The sequence below is a fragment of the Camelus bactrianus genome, chromosome 20 (assembly GCF_048773025.1).
Source record: "Camelus bactrianus isolate YW-2024 breed Bactrian camel chromosome 20, ASM4877302v1, whole genome shotgun sequence".
NCBI classification, from domain to species: domain Eukaryota; kingdom Metazoa; phylum Chordata; class Mammalia; order Artiodactyla; family Camelidae; genus Camelus; species Camelus bactrianus.
This window is the reverse complement of record NC_133558.1, coordinates 17861079-17881811: the sequence shown is the minus strand read 5'-3', so window position 1 is coordinate 17881811 and position 20733 is coordinate 17861079. Positions and strand designations below refer to the sequence as shown.

Sequence of the window (20733 nt, the reverse complement as noted above, 5' to 3'; positions counted from 1 at the left end):
ATTTCATGCCTTGTTACACTGGCTTGACTGCAAATGCACTGATGAGATCATGTATCAAGAGCAAAAATCCTTGTGTTTTTTCATATGTAGGAGGAATAATATGTAGTTCACAGTAAAGTGTGATATTAGCTATACATTATTTGGGAATGCCCTATATGAGAGTGCAGACATTTGTTTCTGATCCTAGTTTGTTGACAGTGTTTATTATGAATAAGTACTGCATTTTGACAAATGCTTTTTCTCCACCTGTGGAAATACGTCTTTTCTTTTATTCCGTTTATATGATAGGTGACATTGATTGGTTTTTAAACTACACAATTTAATAGGTAAATCAATTTAGGAAATCATTTCAACAAAAGATTAGCATACAAGTATCAATTGATTTTCCTATACAGCAATAGACATCAGGAGAATACATTTTAACACTATACAATTAAGCAGAGCATCAAACACACACACACACACACACACACACACACACACACACACACACACACACACAAAACACAAATACATATGAATACATTTCTTAAAAGCACAAGGCAGTTGGTCACACTGAAAATAAAACATCCCAGAGAGAAATTGTAAAAGACTAAGTAAATGACAAGAGACTCCATACGCGTCTAATGGACGATGCAATAGTATTAATATATTAATTTCCCCAAACTATTGCATACGTTCAGTTAAATCCCAGTCTAACTTCCACCAGGTTTTCTTTGTATTTGACAAAGCTTTTCCCCGTTAAAATTTACACGCAAGGCAACGAGAAAAAGTAAGATAATCTTGAAGAATAAGAACCAGTTTGGAGCATTGACACAAGAGATCAAGATACGCATAAAGTGATCAATATTATCTCAGTGTAGTATTGATTCGAGAATAGACAAAGAGACCAACTGCTTGTAAAAATAGCAGAACGAAAATGCCCTGGGCAAAACAGAGAGGTTCAACAATTACATCGTGAAGAAATAACATCAATAGCATGCTGAGTTTTGAAAAGCAATCTGAGCTCCAAGTCTGAGCTGGAAAGGTGTAAGCACCTGGGATGGTGGTGAGGAGTAAAAGCGGTAGGTCTGGCCCTGGCCCGTACGGGGGTCGAACCCGCGACCTTGGCGTTATTAGCACCACGCTCTAACCAACTGAGCTAACCGGCCGAGGTGCTGTAGTTATCTTTCTATTTCCGCTTTTAATCGCTATTTCCCGCTGTACCTCTTGGGAGCAAAACCAACAACTTCCACAGCCGACTAACCTCACTCAACGGGAAACTTCGCCTTCCTCAAACTCTGCCAGTGCGACCCCAAAACACTCCGAAACATGCCCTCCCCCTCCAGGGACGCTTCCCTCCTTTCTCCTCCCTCCCGGGGAAACACGCAACAAACGCAAAGCTTCTCGAAGGTTCGAGATCGCAGCCAGCACAGCGGGAGCCTCCGCAGGCCTCGGACCACTCAGCTCCTGCTCCCACCGAGCACATTCTCCTACCCTCCGCAAGGAAAGTCCGGGCACATCTGCTTTCTTCGGGCTGCAAGAAGTGCGCTACTGGTGCACTGAACACTACCCAAAACTGCTGGACCAAACTAGGGAAGATCCAAGGTCAAAGAGACACGTTCTATGCTCATGGACGAAGAAATATAGTAAGGATGAAATGAAACTCTTCTCCAAATGTTCCTCTAAATTCAATTTAATCCTTATCAAAATCTCAGCTGGGCATTTCTTCATCCTTAAAAATTTTTTTTTTAAAGTTTTCGGCTCATTGAAAAATCTATCTTAAAATTCATATGGAAATGCAAAAGCCCTAAGAAAGCAGAAACAGACTTGAAAAAAGAGAACGGAACTGTAGGGTTTACACTTCCTGATTTGAAAGCTTTGTCTAGTCAGCCAGACTGCGGTACTGGCAAGAAGGATAGACGTACAGATAACAGAGCAGAATTGAGAGTCTAGAGAGAAGCACCTACATCTACTGTCAGTTGATTTTCAACAAAAGTGCCGAGACCATTCAGTAAGGGAAGGCATGGTCTTTTCAACAAATAGTGCAGGGAAGAGTTGGGTACTCGTGCGTAAAATCATCAATTCACATCACCTCAAGTTAACACAGATTTGCTTTGAGCTAATTTTGTAACTAACTTTTGTAAATTAACAAAAATAAATCCAAAATGGATCCCAGATGTAAATGTAAGATGCAAAAACTATGACCCTCTTTGAAGAAAACATAGGAATACTTTTCCCTAAACCTTGGAATAGACAACTATTTCTGAGATGCCATACCAAGAACGTGTAAAAGACAAAACTGTAAATTGAACTCCATCAGGATTTAAAACATTTGCACTGCAAAAGACATCATCGTAGAAAGTGGAAAGGCAGGCAGCAGAGTGGGAGAAAATATTTGCCAGTCAAAATTCAGTTAAGGACTTGGATCCATAATCTGTAAAGAACACTTACCACTCAATAGTGAGAAAACAAATAACCCAAATTAAGAAATGGGCAACAGATTTTAATACACATGTCACCAAAGAATATATATGACCGTCCACAAAGCGCGTGGAAAGATGCTCGACATCATTAGTCGTTAGGGAATTGCAGAAGAAAATCTCAGTGAGACGCTGCTTCACACTCAAAACTGACTTTGTACGTAAATGATGGTATCTCTAATAGCAATTATGGCACCTCAACGACGTTAATAGCAGCAGCGAGTTTAGTCTGACTCTGGTTGATCAGTGTTCAGCTGGCACAGAATTGAGGACAGAGGGGACAAGAAAGGACTGCCTGGCGGACCAGTCGGCATTTCCCCTCTCCCGTCCCTCAGTTTCTATCGGTCCTGCCCTGCCTGGCACAGAACTCGGAGCAACTCCCTGAGGTCACGTGCACCGAATCCCGGTTACTTTTCTGGGATCATTTTCTGGCACCCACGAAATGGTGATCACAGAGCTTCCTAAGGTCAGATAAACCCACGTAGGACAAAATCGAGCAATTTTCAGACATCTGTTATACCCGGAGACTGCCTTAAGATCTCCGTCCTGCCTTTGGAAAGGAATTGCTCGCTTAAGCGGAGTATTTGCCTGGTGCGACTCATTGACTCAGTATTACTGATCTCAATAGAAGAGTGCAGTAACCTTGATCATTTCCCGGAAGAAAAGATCAGTTCAACGTTGCCGAACCCGGGCTAGCTAGCCAAGAAGTCTCTTCTCTCTTAGACGCCAGAGGCGGGAAAAAAATGACAATAGCCGAGCCACGCACAGTTTCCGTAGTGTAGTGGTTATCACGTTCGCCTCACACGCGAAAGGTCCCCGGTTCGAAACCGGGCGGAAACATCGCTCCCCTCCGGGCTTCGTATTTTAAAGTTGTCCTCAACCGCCCAGGCAGGTAGACCAGAAGGCGCCCGAACGCCCGCCAAGTCTCACGCGGAGGGAGACCTGGGCGACTCCGCCACGATCGAAAATCAGACCTGTCGGAGTATCTTTCGGCCACCGGATGCCATCTTCTTTGCGTGAGCCTTGACTCACCTGTAGTTCAGGGGCTGATTGCCAGTCATTTGCAGGACCCCAAATACCTCCACGGACTTCCGGGCCCTTAGCGCCGCAGCTTCAAAATCTTAAGCTGCCCCTTTCCAGTCCAGGAATACGACTTAAAACCGATGTTCTTTCCTCCCTCCTTTGCTTTCGGTTTTCTTTTGAGAGAACGCGTCTCATTCTTTTCATTAAGGGTAGGAAGCAACAACAACAAATTCTCCTAAGAAACAACCAACAATTATTTGGAACTTAACGCTTTATAAAGAGGGGAGCGGGGGGGGGGGGGCGTTTTTTAGGGAAAGAAGAAAAAAATCAACGAAAACTGTCCACTCGCCGCGGGCCGGTTAGCTCAGTTGGTTAGAGCGTGGTGCTAATAACGCCAAGGTCGCGGGTTCGATCCCCGTACGGGCCACTCCTTTTGGTCACCTCCAGAAGAAGGCTGTTAGCTGTCTTCGGAGGTTACTTCTCTGGTCTTTGTGGGGAGTCTTCCCACAGCCTTGGTACTTTCCCTACCTGCATGCGCTGATCAGTATCAAGCTCACCGTGGACTTCTTTCTGCAGTTGCCTCTTATCACAGCTCTCTCCTTTCGCGTACTCTTGTCCTGCCGACTCTAGCTGTCTTGTTCTCCTGGACTATCTGCTCTTTCTCATCAACTCAGGGAGTTCACCAGCCTCCGCCTGGGCACTGGGGCCGGGAAACTCTCCCAAGGCAGTAAGAACCAGGGTGTGCAAGCCTACCTTTCTCTCCCCGCCATCCCCCACCCGTCTCCCACTCCCTCTCTCCCTCTCTCCCTCTCTCTCTCTCTCTTTCCCTCCCTCCCTCCCTCCCTCCCTCCCTCCCTCCCTCCCTTCCTTCCTTCCTTCCTTCCTTCCTTCCTTCCTTCCTTCCTTCCTTTCTCTTTGTTTCTCTTGTTTGCTTGCTTGCTTGCTTGCTTCTTGCTTTCCTGTCACGGATTATCATACTTCTTTGCCTGAAGTTTGGTGTCTGGAAAATTGTTGTTTCATCTGTTTTGTCAGGTTTTGGCTCTTTGAGGCAGGAGGCTATGTACTGATCTTTATGATTTCGTTTCAAGCAGAGAGAGGCAGGTTGGGTAGTTCAGCGGCCTATCTTAGGGCAGTTGGCATCGCCTTTCTGGGAAACGTGGGGCCTCGTGTGGGTGCTGGTTAGATGGTCTTCTCTGGGTTGTGTGTGTGTGTGTATGTGCGCGCGCGCGCGCGAGCCAGGGCTGGTTGGGGGAGAGGAGGGCGCTTGTGGGAGAGCAGGGCTTGAGTCCAAAAGTCCAGAGGCGCCAATGCAACCAAAACGGACATTCAAGTCTCTGCCCGGAAGGCAGACTGAGGGTGGGAATTTTCTGATGAGGAGATGGGAACCTTGCAGTATGTGGGACCCGCGCACTTTCTAAAGTCGCTGCCATGCCGCCACCTGCGGGGCAAGTCACCTACCCGCTCCATCAGTACCTCGGCGTGAGTGAATTCCGGTGGTCCTCCTTGGTGGTCTGGTGATGAGTGCCACTCGGCACAGCCTCAGGGGCTCGACTGGATGAATCAGTGGGGCCGGCCCAGCACCTGAGTCCACCAGAGCGCCCTGGCTCAGTCCTTCCTTCCCTTGCTGCCTCTAGGCTCCGCTCTCGCTCTCGCTCTCGCTCTCTGTCTCTCCCCCTCCGTCTCTCCTTTCCATCAGGTTGTTCCATCTCTGTGGTACCCTTTTCCAATACTATATTAAAGTATACTTTAGATACCTTCAAGTGTAAAGATCTTAAGCGTAGATTGAGCTCGATAACTTCACCTGTGTAGGGTACTCCCGCGTGTCCGCCGCCCAGATCGAGATTGAGAACATTCCCGTTAGTCCAGAAAACTGCCTTGTGTCCCCTCACCAGTCTATATTGCATCCTGAAAACTAATCCTTTTCTGATTTCTAGCACCAGATAGTCTGCCTGCTCTTGAATTTCATATAGGTGAAACCATGTAGTATAACCTATGGTGAGGCTTTTTTTTTTCCCCCAACATGATATTTTTGAGACTTATTTGAGTCCTTACACGACAGTAATTCAGAGAAGTTTGCTCTTGATGCTGGGAAATTTAGTTTAGAAACGAAAAATCCATCGGTGCAAGGAAAGATGACCCAGCGCATGATCTTCATAGGAGGACAAAAGCAGCGCCGTGCGCCGTCCTCTCAGCAGAGTGGCGCAGCGGGAGCGTGCTGGGCCCATAACCCAGAGGTCGATGGATCGAAACCATTCTCTGCTAGGGTGTCTATTCTGTAACACCTTGTTTCTCTTTCCCAACGCGGGCCCACGATATAGTTAATGAAGTCTTTTGTCACCGACAAGCATTTTCCTTTGCTTTCCTTGCTCTCTCTCGCGCTCTCCTCTGTCTCTCTGTCTCTGTCTCTGTCTCTGTCTCTGAGTCCCTCTCTCTCTCTCTTTCTCGGAAGAATTAGGGAAGGAGTAAAATCTGCCTTTATCACTCATTTCAAAAGGGAAGTAAATCTCTTAGTCAGGAAGAAGTGACAAATTTACCCTTAATTTCCAATGATCAGCATTATTTCTTCCAGTGGATAAAATACACGCTTGTCTCCAGTTAGGATTTTATTTTACTCTCGAAAGGAAAACATTTTTATTGATTTCTGCCTGACGACCATATTCCATTTTTACTTGGTAGCGAGTCTCCTACTTTCAGTCATTTCTTTTTTCACTCCTATGCATGACTTGTCAAAATGTATGTGGCAATTACCATGAAAACACCATCCTCATGAACTTTATGGGACAAACAGAAGTAAAGAAGTTAAATGAAAAATGACAGGAGAAAATGAAAAGAATATGTTCAGATAAAAATTTTTGTGCATCAGGATCCTACTGAGAAACTCGGTTGCGGGGGCGGGGGGTGCGGAAACACACGGAAGTCTTAGAGAAAAAAAATTTTAAAGTCTGTTGAGGAAAAGTTTTTAGTTAAAGTACTCTTTAAGGAGTCCTTGCAATATGACAGGAAATACAAGCTCCACACAACAAGCACCCTAAGTAATGAGAATTTAAAAACTCAAATGGAAAAGTAGAAATAAGGTGATGGTGGGGGAGTGGAGGGACATGTTTTGTTCTTTCACTTTGTGACTTTGAAGATGTTCTTATTTAGAGGTCCACCAAACCAATGTTCTTCTATTTATTTTGTCTATTTACCCTCAAAATTGTTCAGAGAAGTAGCCAGTCTGACCAAAACCTTGACTCCTTTCGTGCCACAGTGTAATGGGAGGGAGGGTGTGTTCCATGAACACACCTTCCCTAAGCTACCAGAAGGTCGAGGCCGCATCACATCTACGTGTAGGGGTGTAGTAAAATGTAGGGAAAAGCAGTAAATGGTGCATCAAAAGTGGACAGAGATTTAAAAGAAGAAAAGAGTAGAGCAATTACACAGCCAGAAGTGCAAGAACACTAGGATAGTTGAGAAGGAAATGAAATTACCTGACCGAAGAAAGAATCATGGGAGGAAGTGAAACAGGAAAGTTGCACAAGTAATACTTTAAAAATTATTAAAAAGGAAGTGTTTCCAGTGGGACGAGGTGGCCGAGTGGTTAAGGCGATGGACTGCTAATCCATTGTGCTCTGCACGCGTGGGTTCGAATCCCATCCTCGTCGAGCCTTCCAGAAGAAGAGATGTGCTTTTTTTCTGTCTTCATTCAGCTGAGGAAAGTAGTAGAATTACTTAGGCTTACAAAAGAATTGTACATTATACGACTTTCCTGCTTCACTTCCTCCCACCTTCCTCTCCCTTCGGTTAGGTAGTTTCATTTCCTTCAATGTTCTTTCATGTCGCTGCGTGTAATTGTCTTAGAGCACGATTTGCTACTTGTCTTACCACATCCCACACTTGGATGTTATGTGGCCTTGACCCCTTGGGGACATTTAGGGAAGGTGTCTTCAAGGCGCAAACCCTCCCTTTCATTACATTGTGGTGCAAATTTCAGAGGCAAGATTTTGCTCGGACCTTGGCTATTCTCTGAACAATTGACAGAACTTTGCATATCATCTTCATTTCCTCGAGTCGGAATAATTCTTACTTTTCATCACAGTAAATCGCTTTGGCACTTCCTGTCTTGACTTTGTTTCAAAGTGTTAATTGGTAATGAGGGAGTAGTAGAAGAAACAACACTGACAAAACATTACTGATTGTTTAAGGTGGCTGGTGGGAACCTGAGTTCATTACATTATTCTTTTTAATTTTTCAAATTTCTATTAAAAGAGTCAAACTTTTTATTTGGAAATAGCTTAATTTATAGAAAATTTGCAAGAATAAGTATAGTACAAAAACCAACAACATACCTTTTATTGGAATTCATCTATTAAAATTTAAATCATATTCCTCCATCTCTGTATCTGTATAATTCTCTATTTTTTTCAGAACCATTTCAGAGTAAATATGTATCTTGGTCCTTTATTCTTAAATATTTAAGTGAGTATCTCCTAAAATAAGGATATTCTTTATATGTAATGACAGTATAATGAGTTTAGTACATTTGATAATAGCATGATTTAAAAAAAAAAAAAAACTCTCACCTCTATTTGAATTTTGCCAATTAACCAGAAAATGTACTTTGCAGCATTTTCCCCGCTCCAATACAAGATTCTATCTAGGATTAGGCATTGCATTAGTTGTCCATATCCTTTTAGTCTTTGGTCTCTTTTAATCTGGAACATCTCCACAGCCTCTCTTTGTATAGTATGATATTGAAATTTTTGAAGAATACACAAGTTGCTCACATGAAAAATAAGAAGGAGATGGAGACTCCTCATTTGGGTTTTTTGTGATTTTTTTCCCTCTTACAACTAGGTTCAGGCTGTGTAACCCTAGCCAGAATACCATTTAAGTGATATTATCTCCTCCAGAGTTTCAGATCTATAGGCACTCAATGTCCTTTGTCCCTCATTAATGGGGTTAATTCTGATCATGCAGTCAAGGTGACACATGTATATACATTTCCCTCTTGCAACTTATGAGAATTCTTAAGATTACACGAATATCTTGCTCTTCACCAAAATGATACTGCAGATTTGACATCCAATGATAATTCTTAACTGAATAAGTCTTCCTACGATGGTTACACAATGATGATATTTCAACTTCAATATTCTCTTCACATTTATAGGTCTGCCCTTTGGCATTCTATGCAAGCAAGAGCCTTCACTCAATCTTCATTTATTTATGTATTTATTATCACTATGAGCTCATAAAATTCTATTTTTCAGTAGTTTACAATTCATAATTGCTTTCATTAGGTTCTAACTCAAACTGACAGTTTTGCTACGTGGGAGGAACTTCAAGCGAACTACTAGGTCATTGTGACATTTCATGACCGTATTACTTAGGACTGGTATAGTAAATTACTAAAGGCTCAACTCTAAAGTTAGTTAATTCCCACAAGTGATATTTTAGTGAGAAATAACAGAGGATATCTTGTAATCCTGGAGAGAGAAACAAGGTGTTACAAAATAGACACCCTAGCAGAGAATGGTTTCGATCCATCGACCTCTGGGTTATGGGCCCAGCACGCTCCCGCTGCGCCACTCTGCTGAGAGGACGGCGCACGGCGCTGCTTTTGTCCTCCTATGAAGGTCATGCGCTGGGTCATCTTTCCTTGCACCGATGGATTTTTGTTCGTTTCTAAACTAAATTTCCCAGCATCAAGAGCAAACTTCTCTGAATTACTGTCGTGTAAGGACTCAAATAAGTCTCAAAAATATCATGTTGGGGGGAAAAAAAAAGCCTCACCATAGGTTATACTACATGGTTTCACCTATATGAAATTCAAGAGCAGGCAGACTATCTGGTGCTAGAAATCAGAAAAGGATTAGTTTTCAGGATGCAATATAGACTGGTGAGGGGACACAAGGCAGTTTTCTGGACTAACGGGAATGTTCTCAATCTCGATCTGGGCGGCGGACACGCGGGAGTACCCTACACAGGTGAAGTTATCGAGCTCAATCTACGCTTAAGATCTTTACACTTGAAGGTATCTAAAGTATACTTTAATATAGTATTGGAAAAGGGTACCACAGAGATGGAACAACCTGATGGAAAGGAGAGACGGAGGGGGAGAGACAGAGAGCGAGAGCGAGAGCGAGAGCGGAGCCTAGAGGCAGCAAGGGAAGGAAGGACTGAGCCAGGGCGCTCTGGTGGACTCAGGTGCTGGGCCGGCCCCACTGATTCATCCAGTCGAGCCCCTGAGGCTGTGCCGAGTGGCACTCATCACCAGACCACCAAGGAGGACCACCGGAATTCACTCACGCCGAGGTACTGATGGAGCGGGTAGGTGACTTGCCCCGCAGGTGGCGGCATGGCAGCGACTTTAGAAAGTGCGCGGGTCCCACATACTGCAAGGTTCCCATCTCCTCATCAGAAAATTCCCACCCTCAGTCTGCCTTCCGGGCAGAGACTTGAATGTCCGTTTTGGTTGCATTGGCGCCTCTGGACTTTTGGACTCAAGCCCTGCTCTCCCACAAGCGCCCTCCTCTCCCCCAACCAGCCCTGGCTCGCGCGCGCGCGCGCACATACACACACACACACAACCCAGAGAAGACCATCTAACCAGCACCCACACGAGGCCCCACGTTTCCCAGAAAGGCGATGCCAACTGCCCTAAGATAGGCCGCTGAACTACCCAACCTGCCTCTCTCTGCTTGAAACGAAATCATAAAGATCAGTACATAGCCTCCTGCCTCAAAGAGCCAAAACCTGACAAAACAGATGAAACAACAATTTTCCAGACACCAAACTTCAGGCAAAGAAGTATGATAATCCGTGACAGGAAAGCAAGAAGCAAGCAAGCAAGCAAGCAAACAAGAGAAACAAAGAGAAAGGAAGGAAGGAAGGAAGGAAGGAAGGAAGGAAGGAAGGAAGGAAGGAAGGAAGGAAGGGAGGGAGGGAGGGAGGGAGGGAGGGAAAGAGAGAGAGGGAGAGAGGGAGAGAGGGAGTGGGAGACGGGTGGGGGATGGCGGGGAGAGAAAGGTAGGCTTGCACACCCTGGTTCTTACTGCCTTGGGAGAGTTTCCCGGCCCCAGTGCCCAGGCGGAGGCTGGTGAACTCCCTGAGTTGATGAGAAAGAGCAGATAGTCCAGGAGAACAAGACAGCTAGAGTCGGCAGGACAAGAGTACGCGAAAGGAGAGAGCTGTGATAAGAGGCAACTGCAGAAAGAAGTCCACGGTGAGCTTGATACTGATCAGCGCATGCAGGTAGGGAAAGTACCAAGGCTGTGGGAAGACTCCCCACAAAGACCAGAGAAGTAACCTCCGAAGACAGCTAACAGCCTTCTTCTGGAGGTGACCAAAAGGAGTGGCCCGTACGGGGATCGAACCCGCGACCTTGGCGTTATTAGCACCACGCTCTAACCAACTGAGCTAACCGGCCCGCGGCGAGTGGACAGTTTTCGTTGATTTTTTTCTTCTTTCCCTAAAAAACGCCCCCCCCCCCCCCGCTCCCCTCTTTATAAAGCGTTAAGTTCCAAATAATTGTTGGTTGTTTCTTAGGAGAATTTGTTGTTGTTGCTTCCTACCCTTAATGAAAAGAATGAGACGCGTTCTCTCAAAAGAAAACCGAAAGCAAAGGAGGGAGGAAAGAACATCGGTTTTAAGTCGTATTCCTGGACTGGAAAGGGGCAGCTTAAGATTTTGAAGCTGCGGCGCTAAGGGCCCGGAAGTCCGTGGAGGTATTTGGGGTCCTGCAAATGACTGGCAATCAGCCCCTGAACTACAGGTGAGTCAAGGCTCACGCAAAGAAGATGGCATCCGGTGGCCGAAAGATACTCCGACAGGTCTGATTTTCGATCGTGGCGGAGTCGCCCAGGTCTCCCTCCGCGTGAGACTTGGCGGGCGTTCGGGCGCCTTCTGGTCTACCTGCCTGGGCGGTTGAGGACAACTTTAAAATACGAAGCCCGGAGGGGAGCGATGTTTCCGCCCGGTTTCGAACCGGGGACCTTTCGCGTGTGAGGCGAACGTGATAACCACTACACTACGGAAACTGTGCGTGGCTCGGCTATTGTCATTTTTTTCCCGCCTCTGGCGTCTAAGAGAGAAGAGACTTCTTGGCTAGCTAGCCCGGGTTCGGCAACGTTGAACTGATCTTTTCTTCCGGGAAATGATCAAGGTTACTGCACTCTTCTATTGAGATCAGTAATACTGAGTCAATGAGTCGCACCAGGCAAATACTCCGCTTAAGCGAGCAATTCCTTTCCAAAGGCAGGACGGAGATCTTAAGGCAGTCTCCGGGTATAACAGATGTCTGAAAATTGCTCGATTTTGTCCTACGTGGGTTTATCTGACCTTAGGAAGCTCTGTGATCACCATTTCGTGGGTGCCAGAAAATGATCCCAGAAAAGTAACCGGGATTCGGTGCACGTGACCTCAGGGAGTTGCTCCGAGTTCTGTGCCAGGCAGGGCAGGACCGATAGAAACTGAGGGACGGGAGAGGGGAAATGCCGACTGGTCCGCCAGGCAGTCCTTTCTTGTCCCCTCTGTCCTCAATTCTGTGCCAGCTGAACACTGATCAACCAGAGTCAGACTAAACTCGCTGCTGCTATTAACGTCGTTGAGGTGCCATAATTGCTATTAGAGATACCATCATTTACGTACAAAGTCAGTTTTGAGTGTGAAGCAGCGTCTCACTGAGATTTTCTTCTGCAATTCCCTAACGACTAATGATGTCGAGCATCTTTCCACGCGCTTTGTGGACGGTCATATATATTCTTTGGTGACATGTGTATTAAAATCTGTTGCCCATTTCTTAATTTGGGTTATTTGTTTTCTCACTATTGAGTGGTAAGTGTTCTTTACAGATTATGGATCCAAGTCCTTAACTGAATTTTGACTGGCAAATATTTTCTCCCACTCTGCTGCCTGCCTTTCCACTTTCTACGATGATGTCTTTTGCAGTGCAAATGTTTTAAATCCTGATGGAGTTCAATTTACAGTTTTGTCTTTTACACGTTCTTGGTATGGCATCTCAGAAATAGTTGTCTATTCCAAGGTTTAGGGAAAAGTATTCCTATGTTTTCTTCAAAGAGGGTCATAGTTTTTGCATCTTACATTTACATCTGGGATCCATTTTGGATTTATTTTTGTTAATTTACAAAAGTTAGTTACAAAATTAGCTCAAAGCAAATCTGTGTTAACTTGAGGTGATGTGAATTGATGATTTTACGCACGAGTACCCAACTCTTCCCTGCACTATTTGTTGAAAAGACCATGCCTTCCCTTACTGAATGGTCTCGGCACTTTTGTTGAAAATCAACTGACAGTAGATGTAGGTGCTTCTCTCTAGACTCTCAATTCTGCTCTGTTATCTGTACGTCTATCCTTCTTGCCAGTACCGCAGTCTGGCTGACTAGACAAAGCTTTCAAATCAGGAAGTGTAAACCCTACAGTTCCGTTCTCTTTTTTCAAGTCTGTTTCTGCTTTCTTAGGGCTTTTGCATTTCCATATGAATTTTAAGATAGATTTTTCAATGAGCCGAAAACTTTAAAAAAAAAATTTTTAAGGATGAAGAAATGCCCAGCTGAGATTTTGATAAGGATTAAATTGAATTTAGAGGAACATTTGGAGAAGAGTTTCATTTCATCCTTACTATATTTCTTCGTCCATGAGCATAGAACGTGTCTCTTTGACCTTGGATCTTCCCTAGTTTGGTCCAGCAGTTTTGGGTAGTGTTCAGTGCACCAGTAGCGCACTTCTTGCAGCCCGAAGAAAGCAGATGTGCCCGGACTTTCCTTGCGGAGGGTAGGAGAATGTGCTCGGTGGGAGCAGGAGCTGAGTGGTCCGAGGCCTGCGGAGGCTCCCGCTGTGCTGGCTGCGATCTCGAACCTTCGAGAAGCTTTGCGTTTGTTGCGTGTTTCCCCGGGAGGGAGGAGAAAGGAGGGAAGCGTCCCTGGAGGGGGAGGGCATGTTTCGGAGTGTTTTGGGGTCGCACTGGCAGAGTTTGAGGAAGGCGAAGTTTCCCGTTGAGTGAGGTTAGTCGGCTGTGGAAGTTGTTGGTTTTGCTCCCAAGAGGTACAGCGGGAAATAGCGATTAAAAGCGGAAATAGAAAGATAACTACAGCACCTCGGCCGGTTAGCTCAGTTGGTTAGAGCGTGGTGCTAATAACGCCAAGGTCGCGGGTTCGACCCCCGTACGGGCCAGGGCCAGACCTACCGCTTTTACTCCTCACCACCATCCCAGGTGCTTACACCTTTCCAGCTCAGACTTGGAGCTCAGATTGCTTTTCAAAACTCAGCATGCTATTGATGTTATTTCTTCACGATGTAATTGTTGAACCTCTCTGTTTTGCCCAGGGCATTTTCGTTCTGCTATTTTTACAAGCAGTTGGTCTCTTTGTCTATTCTCGAATCAATACTACACTGAGATAATATTGATCACTTTATGCGTATCTTGATCTCTTGTGTCAATGCTCCAAACTGGTTCTTATTCTTCAAGATTATCTTACTTTTTCTCGTTGCCTTGCGTGTAAATTTTAACGGGGAAAAGCTTTGTCAAATACAAAGAAAACCTGGTGGAAGTTAGACTGGGATTTAACTGAACGTATGCAATAGTTTGGGGAAATTAATATATTAATACTATTGCATCGTCCATTAGACGCGTATGGAGTCTCTTGTCATTTACTTAGTCTTTTACAATTTCTCTCTGGGATGTTTTATTTTCAGTGTGACCAACTGCCTTGTGCTTTTAAGAAATGTATTCATATGTATTTGTGTTTTGTGTGTGTGTGTGTGTGTGTGTGTGTGTGTGTGTGTGTGTGTGTGTGTGTGTTTGATGCTCTGCTTAATTGTATAGTGTTAAAATGTATTCTCCTGATGTCTATTGCTGTATAGGAAAATCAATTGATACTTGTATGCTAATCTTTTGTTGAAATGATTTCCTAAATTGATTTACCTATTAAATTGTGTAGTTTAAAAACCAATCAATGTCACCTATCATATAAACGGAATAAAAGAAAAGACGTATTTCCACAGGTGGAGAAAAAGCATTTGTCAAAATGCAGTACTTATTCATAATAAACACTGTCAACAAACTAGGATCAGAAACAAATGTCTGCACTCTCATATAGGGCATTCCCAAATAATGTATAGCTAATATCACACTTTACTGTGAACTACATATTATTCCTCCTACATATGAAAAAACACAAGGATTTTTGCTCTTGATACATGATCTCATCAGTGCATTTGCAGTCAAGCCAGTGTAACAAGGCATGAAATAGAAATAATGTGCATGGGGAAATAGGAAGGAAATGGAGGAGTAAAACACTTTCTATTTTCAGAAAACATTACCTTCTACACGGGAAATATCCTAAGGGATCTACAGGAGGGGAGAGGGGTGGGGGAAACTACCTAATATTTGTAAGCGAACTTGTCAGTGTCCTAGAAGATCAAGTGGATATTCTCATATCAATTGTGTGTGTGGGTTGTGTGTGTTCAGAGATCGGTTCAAAAACAATTGGGAAATATAATAAAGTTAAAATACATTGTTGGGAGTATAAAATACTTAGGAATGCATTTAGCAAATACATGCCTACTCTGAACACTGAGTATGGCAATCCACTGTTGAGAAAAAGTAAAGAGTACTCAATTCAAAGGAAAACCACGTCATGTTCATGGATTGGAGAGCTCAATAATATTCACTTGTCAATTCAAGCCAGTTGATCTGTAGATTCAACAAAATACTAATTAAAATCGCAGAGGTGTTTTTCCTAGAAATTAACAATGATAAAACTAATAGGAAAATGTATAGGATCTAGAATAGTCAAAATAATCTTTTTAAAAAAACGGATAGATTTGGAGGCATTTGATTCATTGACTTCTAAGTTCCTCTATATTGATGGTAATCAAGCCATTGTGGAATCATGTAAGGACTGTCAAATACATCAGTAGACTCAGAACAGAGTCTAGAAAGAGACCCACACTTCCACAGTCAACTGATTTTTTGACAAAGAGGGGAAAAATAATTCTATGGGAAAGGTGATCTTTTCAATACGGGTTATTCAACCCATGAATATCTATATTGAATAATGTGATTGTTCACCCTTATCTTAACATCACATACACACAGAAAAAGCAAGACAAACAAAGCAAAACATGAAAGCTCACTTTATAATGCCTTTAGAAGAAAACAAAGGAGACTATCTTTGCAACCTGGAAATAGGCAAAGTCTTCTTACAAGAAAACATCTTCTCACCAAAAACATCATCAGGAAAACAAATAAGTAAGCTGTAGACAATAATAAAATTTCCCAATACTTGTATCAGACAAAGGACTTTTGTCCAGATTATAGAAAACACTCCTACTCTCAAGAATAGAAATGCAGACAACTCAATTACAACACACTAGAGACTCAAGAAAATATTGCATAAAAAAGGCTATATGAAAGGGCAACAAGTTCAGAAGAAGCGCTCTACATCATTGGTTATTAGAGAAGTGCAAATTAAAACTAAAATGAGATAACATCACACACTCATTAGAATGGCTCAGGGTGAAATGCTGACACAACAAACCATCACTGGTGCTGGATGTGGACCAACCAGCTTCCTCACGTATTGTCAGTGGGACTGTAAACTGATGTAAGCAATTTGAACTGTTCAATAGTTTTTCCTAAAGTTGTATGTACATTGCCCTTTGACCCAACCAGTCTATAAGCCATTCTAAGTATTTGTTTTAGGGAAATATAATGATAATTTAAAAACATTGCATAGTAATGCTCGTACTAATGTCATAGCATAGCATATTGACACGTTCTATACCACTCGATTGTCTGTCAAGATGAGAATGGATAAAATATTGCAATCTATTTATACAATGGCATGCTATCAATTACTCACAGAAGCAAAAACCTGAGTGATCAAAGGGGCATAATGTTGAGTGAAACAAACAGAGTACAAAAGAGTAAACACTGTGATTTCATTCATGTGAACATCTAGTACAGGCAAAACTAATGTGAAAAAGAAATCAGGACAGTGGTTTTCTCTGAGGGGATGGGTAGAAGTGGTTTGGGAAGGACCAAGGGAGCTTTATGGGAGATGGAATGGTCTACGTATAACACACCACAGGAGTGTGGGTTACATGAGCGTATCCATGGTTCAGAATTGCAGTTGAGATATATGCATTTTGATACAGGTGCATTTTACCTGAGAAAAGAACTCTAAAGGTAATAATAATAATAAACATTCAGAGGAGTGAGGATAGGTGGAGATGAATCTAAAAATGGTAGAATACTGATGATTATTGAAGCTGGGTGATTGTGTGCCTGGTGGTAATTTATTATCTTGTTCTGTTTCTTATGTGCATGTTTGAAAATTCTCATAACAAGAAGTTCGTAATTATCCCACTTCGAGTGTTTCCAAAGTGTATGAAATGTGTACAAATATTAGCTGTTGTATTGCTGAGCTTGACCGCATGTTAGACACCTTTTCCAATTACGGCTTCAGGCACGGGCTAAAGATTAAAAATGCGAATGAAAGGGGGCTTCAGGGAGGGTTGTATGTATTTCTTCCACTGTTAGTGCCTCTTGGCAAGCACACGTTGTCGAACCTCAATACACTTTCCTAGGATCAAAGAGTGAGTTTAAGGAAGTCGTTTGGTTTTATTTGTGTGTTTCTCCTACTTTACTGATTTCGCCCGGCTCCTCTACTGTGTCCTATTCCCGGGAATCCCAACGGTAAAAGAAAGGGAATGCGGGGCTCATCTGTTTAGCGTGGCAGCAGCCCAAAGCTACCACTGCCCAGCTGTTGCTTCAGCGTCAGGCTTCCTGGGCTCTTTCACCTTTGTCCGGGATCCTTTCGTGATCTCCTCTCCTCCAGGTCAGCTTCTCAGACCCGCACCCGCACCGCAGATCTTGCAGCGCCCTTCTGGAGGTCGCGGTGCTGGGAGACGAGCTCTGGGCTGAATGCAGTGGGTAGGGGTCAAGACCAACTCCGCTATCCTGTCCCCACTACCCCAGCCTTTCTGGATTTAACATTTCCTCCGTCAGCGCCTCCTTTCTTTCTCATAGCAAGGCGGGGTACGGGGTTAAACCCAACGGGAATAACATTGGTGAGGAAGACACTCGTAGACCCGCATTGTTTCCTTTTTCTTTCTCCTTCTTTCCTTTCTTCCTCTCCCCTCCTTCACCACCCCCCCCCCCCTTAAGCGTGTTTGATCCGAAACTGTGTATAGTTTTCTCTATGTGATGTTTCCCCATATTAGCGATCTGTTAGACTGTGGATCCCGTTCCTTTGGAAAGTTTTTCCGAGTTCAACAACAGGCAAGATTGCATTGTGGGCTAGCAACAAGAAAAGTCAAGGCAGGGAACTCTTCACAGTAAGTGGAATGGAAGCAAATCTTTAAGAACTGCTTTGAGTGTCAAGGTGCAGAAGATTGGGTTTGAAAAGTGGAGCGAACGAGCCAGCCAGGAGTCGAACCTAGAATCTTCTGATCCGTAGTCAGACGCGTTATCCATTGCGCCACTGGCCCCTCCTGGTCGTGGTGCGCGAGTAGGTTTTTTTCAATGAGGCTTCAGAAGCCGTGGGGCGAGTCATGAGGTTAGAAGTACGTACAAAACTGCTGACTCTCAGAGATTGGCATCATCCGTGGTTACTTTACATAATACAACTTTGTTTTCCATTTCTGCATTTAGATTATTAAGCAATTTTAAGTCTTAAAACATTACATATATGGTAGAATGTCATGTCTTTAAAGCAATTTTTCACCTGTGAGTGCTCTTCTGCTAATTTTTGCAATCTGTTAATCTGCCATGCTTCCACGTTTATCATGTTGTCTTACATACTTCTGTTGGGCACTGATAATGTGTGCATGGATGATTAATGACTACTGTGTATTCTTTTTAATTAAGTGCCATAAAATAGAGAACATTGACTTGGTGTGGAAATTTGGTTGTAAGAATCACGTCTTTCCCTCTCAGTGTTAAAAGAGTAATACTCACTAAGGTGGAGAATCATGGCCAAATCCTGTGCTAAATCATGCATCGGATAAAAGCCTGCAAAAGTAATCGGTAAAGACAAATAGAGGACAAGAATTCAATAAAGGTACGCACATTCCAGAAATCGTATTTGACATTGAATGTTGGAATTTAGGAACTGATTTGCCGCCACATAACTTTCCAACAGATAGATATGCTCTCTTTAGACAATTTGGTTATTTGTTTATTTCAGTTTTCAAATTAGTCAAAGGAGACACCTCAAAATGTGAAACTGCCTTGAGGAAAGGATCTTTGATGGTGAGAGAGAGACATGGTATAGTAATGTTCTTAATGGCACAAATTTGACTCCAGAATGCAAAGTTTTCTTATCCCAACTTTGCCTTTTTATTTATTTGTTTTTTCCGGCCTACTTGTCCTTTGAAATAAAAGAGAGGTATACAGCTCTAACAGAAATGTGAAGCTTTATTCACAAAGTTTTAGGAAAATTTCTTCTGAAGGTGTAATGATGGAGGTGAAGTTTAAAGGTTGAGGAGATGTTAACTAGGTATAGAAAAAAGTATTTGAAGTAGAACAAGTAATATGTGCACACACCCATGGTAAATAAGAGGGACTGGTTGCAAGCAGGACAGTGTGGTTGGAGGGAAAGGGGCGGTGAGGTATGAAACGAGGCTGAAAACGAAGGAGTGGCCATAGAGAGGATTCCAGGCCATAATCTTAAGGGTCACATAATAAAATAGCTTTGAAATGTTTAGGCAACAGTCAACGCTTTTAGAAATACCGCTTTCTGCCTTTTATTTTTTTGTCTTGACAAAGGTCACAGCATTTAAGGTCTGGTCTGACCTAATCTAAGCAAAATCCAGCTAAAGTTCTCGCAAAAAGTTTGAGAAACTCCCAGGCATTCTGACTGTGTGACTGCGCCTAGTCCACCAGGGACAAGAGCAGTGTTTCCTGTAGAGAGCCCAAGAAATTTGCCTTCTTTAACCGGAATTCCAATGATCTGCCGCCCCCCAGTTGCTGTGTTCTGTGAATGCAGAAGCACCGGTAGTTCAGATGTGGAAGTGTCATTTCCGTGACTGTGGTAGCCCCCCTTTTCTAGCCTCAATTGTCGACGGAATTAATCAATAGACAATCTTTAATAGAAATAGAAAATAATTTTATTCGAGCCAAACTGAGGACTATTTGTGAGGAGGCAGCCTCTCAGACATCTATGAGAAACTGCTTCAGAGAAGCATGGTTTTCAGCACCGTTGAATATCTCGTCAGAACAAAGAACATCAAACATGACCGGGGTACGTTCTTTCGAGGTTTCGAAAACGACGGATCAGCAGGTACACAGCGAGTCAGTCTAGCCTCGGAAGTAGCCCTGCGAAGTGCTACTAGCTTTGACGTCCCAGGAAAGGAGTCATTTTATCTTTCTCTTTAAAAGGGACATTTTAAGTTCTGGCAATGCACCCTTTTTTGTCAATGGATAAAGCAGATGAACAAAGTATGCTTAGTAGGTCGCAAAACAGTCATAAAATTTTAGCTAAATCATATATAAGCCAGAATGCCTTCCCCATACCTTAATATGTGAACATTTCTTCCATGACAATCAAGTAGAAATGTTTTCCATATTTGGTGAGGTTTTGTTTGTTTTTTTTTTTTTAATAAAATTAGAACATCTGTACCTAGGACACACACAGTATCAACTCTGTGCATCATTAAACCATTTCCTTCCTCCTCTCCTTTCTCATACACCCCAGCAAATGCAGAGTACGCTGTACACGGTGTTGACTCCAGGAATGGTCGGGCTCCCTGGTTGCGAGGAGAATCCTGCCTGCCTGCTGGGCGCGCAGCTTGAGGTGAGCGGGATGCTGAGTCCTGCCGACGTCAGAGAGGTGCCGCTGCCGGCCTCGGTACCGTGTCCGCGAGGGCCCCAACGCCCGAATTCGTGTATGTCTGTCCTACAGACTTGTCTCTAATCACACACGCAAGTAAACCCACTGTAAGCCCGTTCCAAGGCCGGCCGGACTGTTCCTTTCCCGCCTAAAGTCAGCTAACTGGCCGTTGAACCCTCTGAAGCGGCAGGTCTCTGCACCCAAATGGCCACTCGTGGCGGCGAGTGGTCGCCCCTCCCAGGGAAGTCTCCGTGGGTGATGCTGTCCGGCTTCAGACCCCCCAGCGCCTCCCAGGTTTGGGAAAAGTTTCGGCTCGGCTTTGGCCGTGTAGCGGAAACAGGAGCAGAGAGACGCAGAGCAAGGCGGACTGCGGAAGAAGTCCCTGAGGCTACGGGTCGGGGTACCAAAGC

General features: G+C 43.8%; 10 non-coding genes across 10 annotated transcripts; 5 read left to right on the top strand and 5 right to left on the bottom strand.

The window, feature by feature from the left end:
* Positions 1–1077: 1077 nt before the first annotated feature.
* On the bottom strand, positions 1078–1151 carry TRNAI-AAU (transfer RNA isoleucine (anticodon AAU)). The gene has a single exon. It is a non-coding gene; the product is annotated as a tRNA-Ile (tRNA).
* Positions 1152–3229: 2078 nt separating this feature from the next.
* On the top strand, positions 3230–3302 carry TRNAV-CAC (transfer RNA valine (anticodon CAC)). Its single transcript has one exon. It is a non-coding gene; the product is annotated as a tRNA-Val (tRNA).
* Positions 3303–3838: 536 nt separating this feature from the next.
* On the top strand, positions 3839–3912 carry TRNAI-AAU (transfer RNA isoleucine (anticodon AAU)). Its single transcript has one exon. It is a non-coding gene; the product is annotated as a tRNA-Ile (tRNA).
* A 1763-nt stretch (positions 3913–5675) lies between these two features.
* On the top strand, positions 5676–5747 carry TRNAM-CAU (transfer RNA methionine (anticodon CAU)). The gene has a single exon. It is a non-coding gene; the product is annotated as a tRNA-Met (tRNA).
* Positions 5748–7047: 1300 nt separating this feature from the next.
* On the top strand, positions 7048–7129 carry TRNAS-GCU (transfer RNA serine (anticodon GCU)). The gene has a single exon. It is a non-coding gene; the product is annotated as a tRNA-Ser (tRNA).
* A 1861-nt stretch (positions 7130–8990) lies between these two features.
* On the bottom strand, positions 8991–9062 carry TRNAM-CAU (transfer RNA methionine (anticodon CAU)). Its single transcript has one exon. It is a non-coding gene; the product is annotated as a tRNA-Met (tRNA).
* A 1760-nt stretch (positions 9063–10822) lies between these two features.
* TRNAI-AAU (transfer RNA isoleucine (anticodon AAU)) lies at positions 10823–10896 on the bottom strand. The gene has a single exon. It is a non-coding gene; the product is annotated as a tRNA-Ile (tRNA).
* A 537-nt stretch (positions 10897–11433) lies between these two features.
* On the bottom strand, positions 11434–11506 carry TRNAV-CAC (transfer RNA valine (anticodon CAC)). Its single transcript has one exon. It is a non-coding gene; the product is annotated as a tRNA-Val (tRNA).
* A 2078-nt stretch (positions 11507–13584) lies between these two features.
* TRNAI-AAU (transfer RNA isoleucine (anticodon AAU)) lies at positions 13585–13658 on the top strand. The gene has a single exon. It is a non-coding gene; the product is annotated as a tRNA-Ile (tRNA).
* A 4250-nt stretch (positions 13659–17908) lies between these two features.
* On the bottom strand, positions 17909–17981 carry TRNAR-ACG (transfer RNA arginine (anticodon ACG)). The gene has a single exon. It is a non-coding gene; the product is annotated as a tRNA-Arg (tRNA).
* Positions 17982–20733: the final 2752 nt, after the last annotated feature.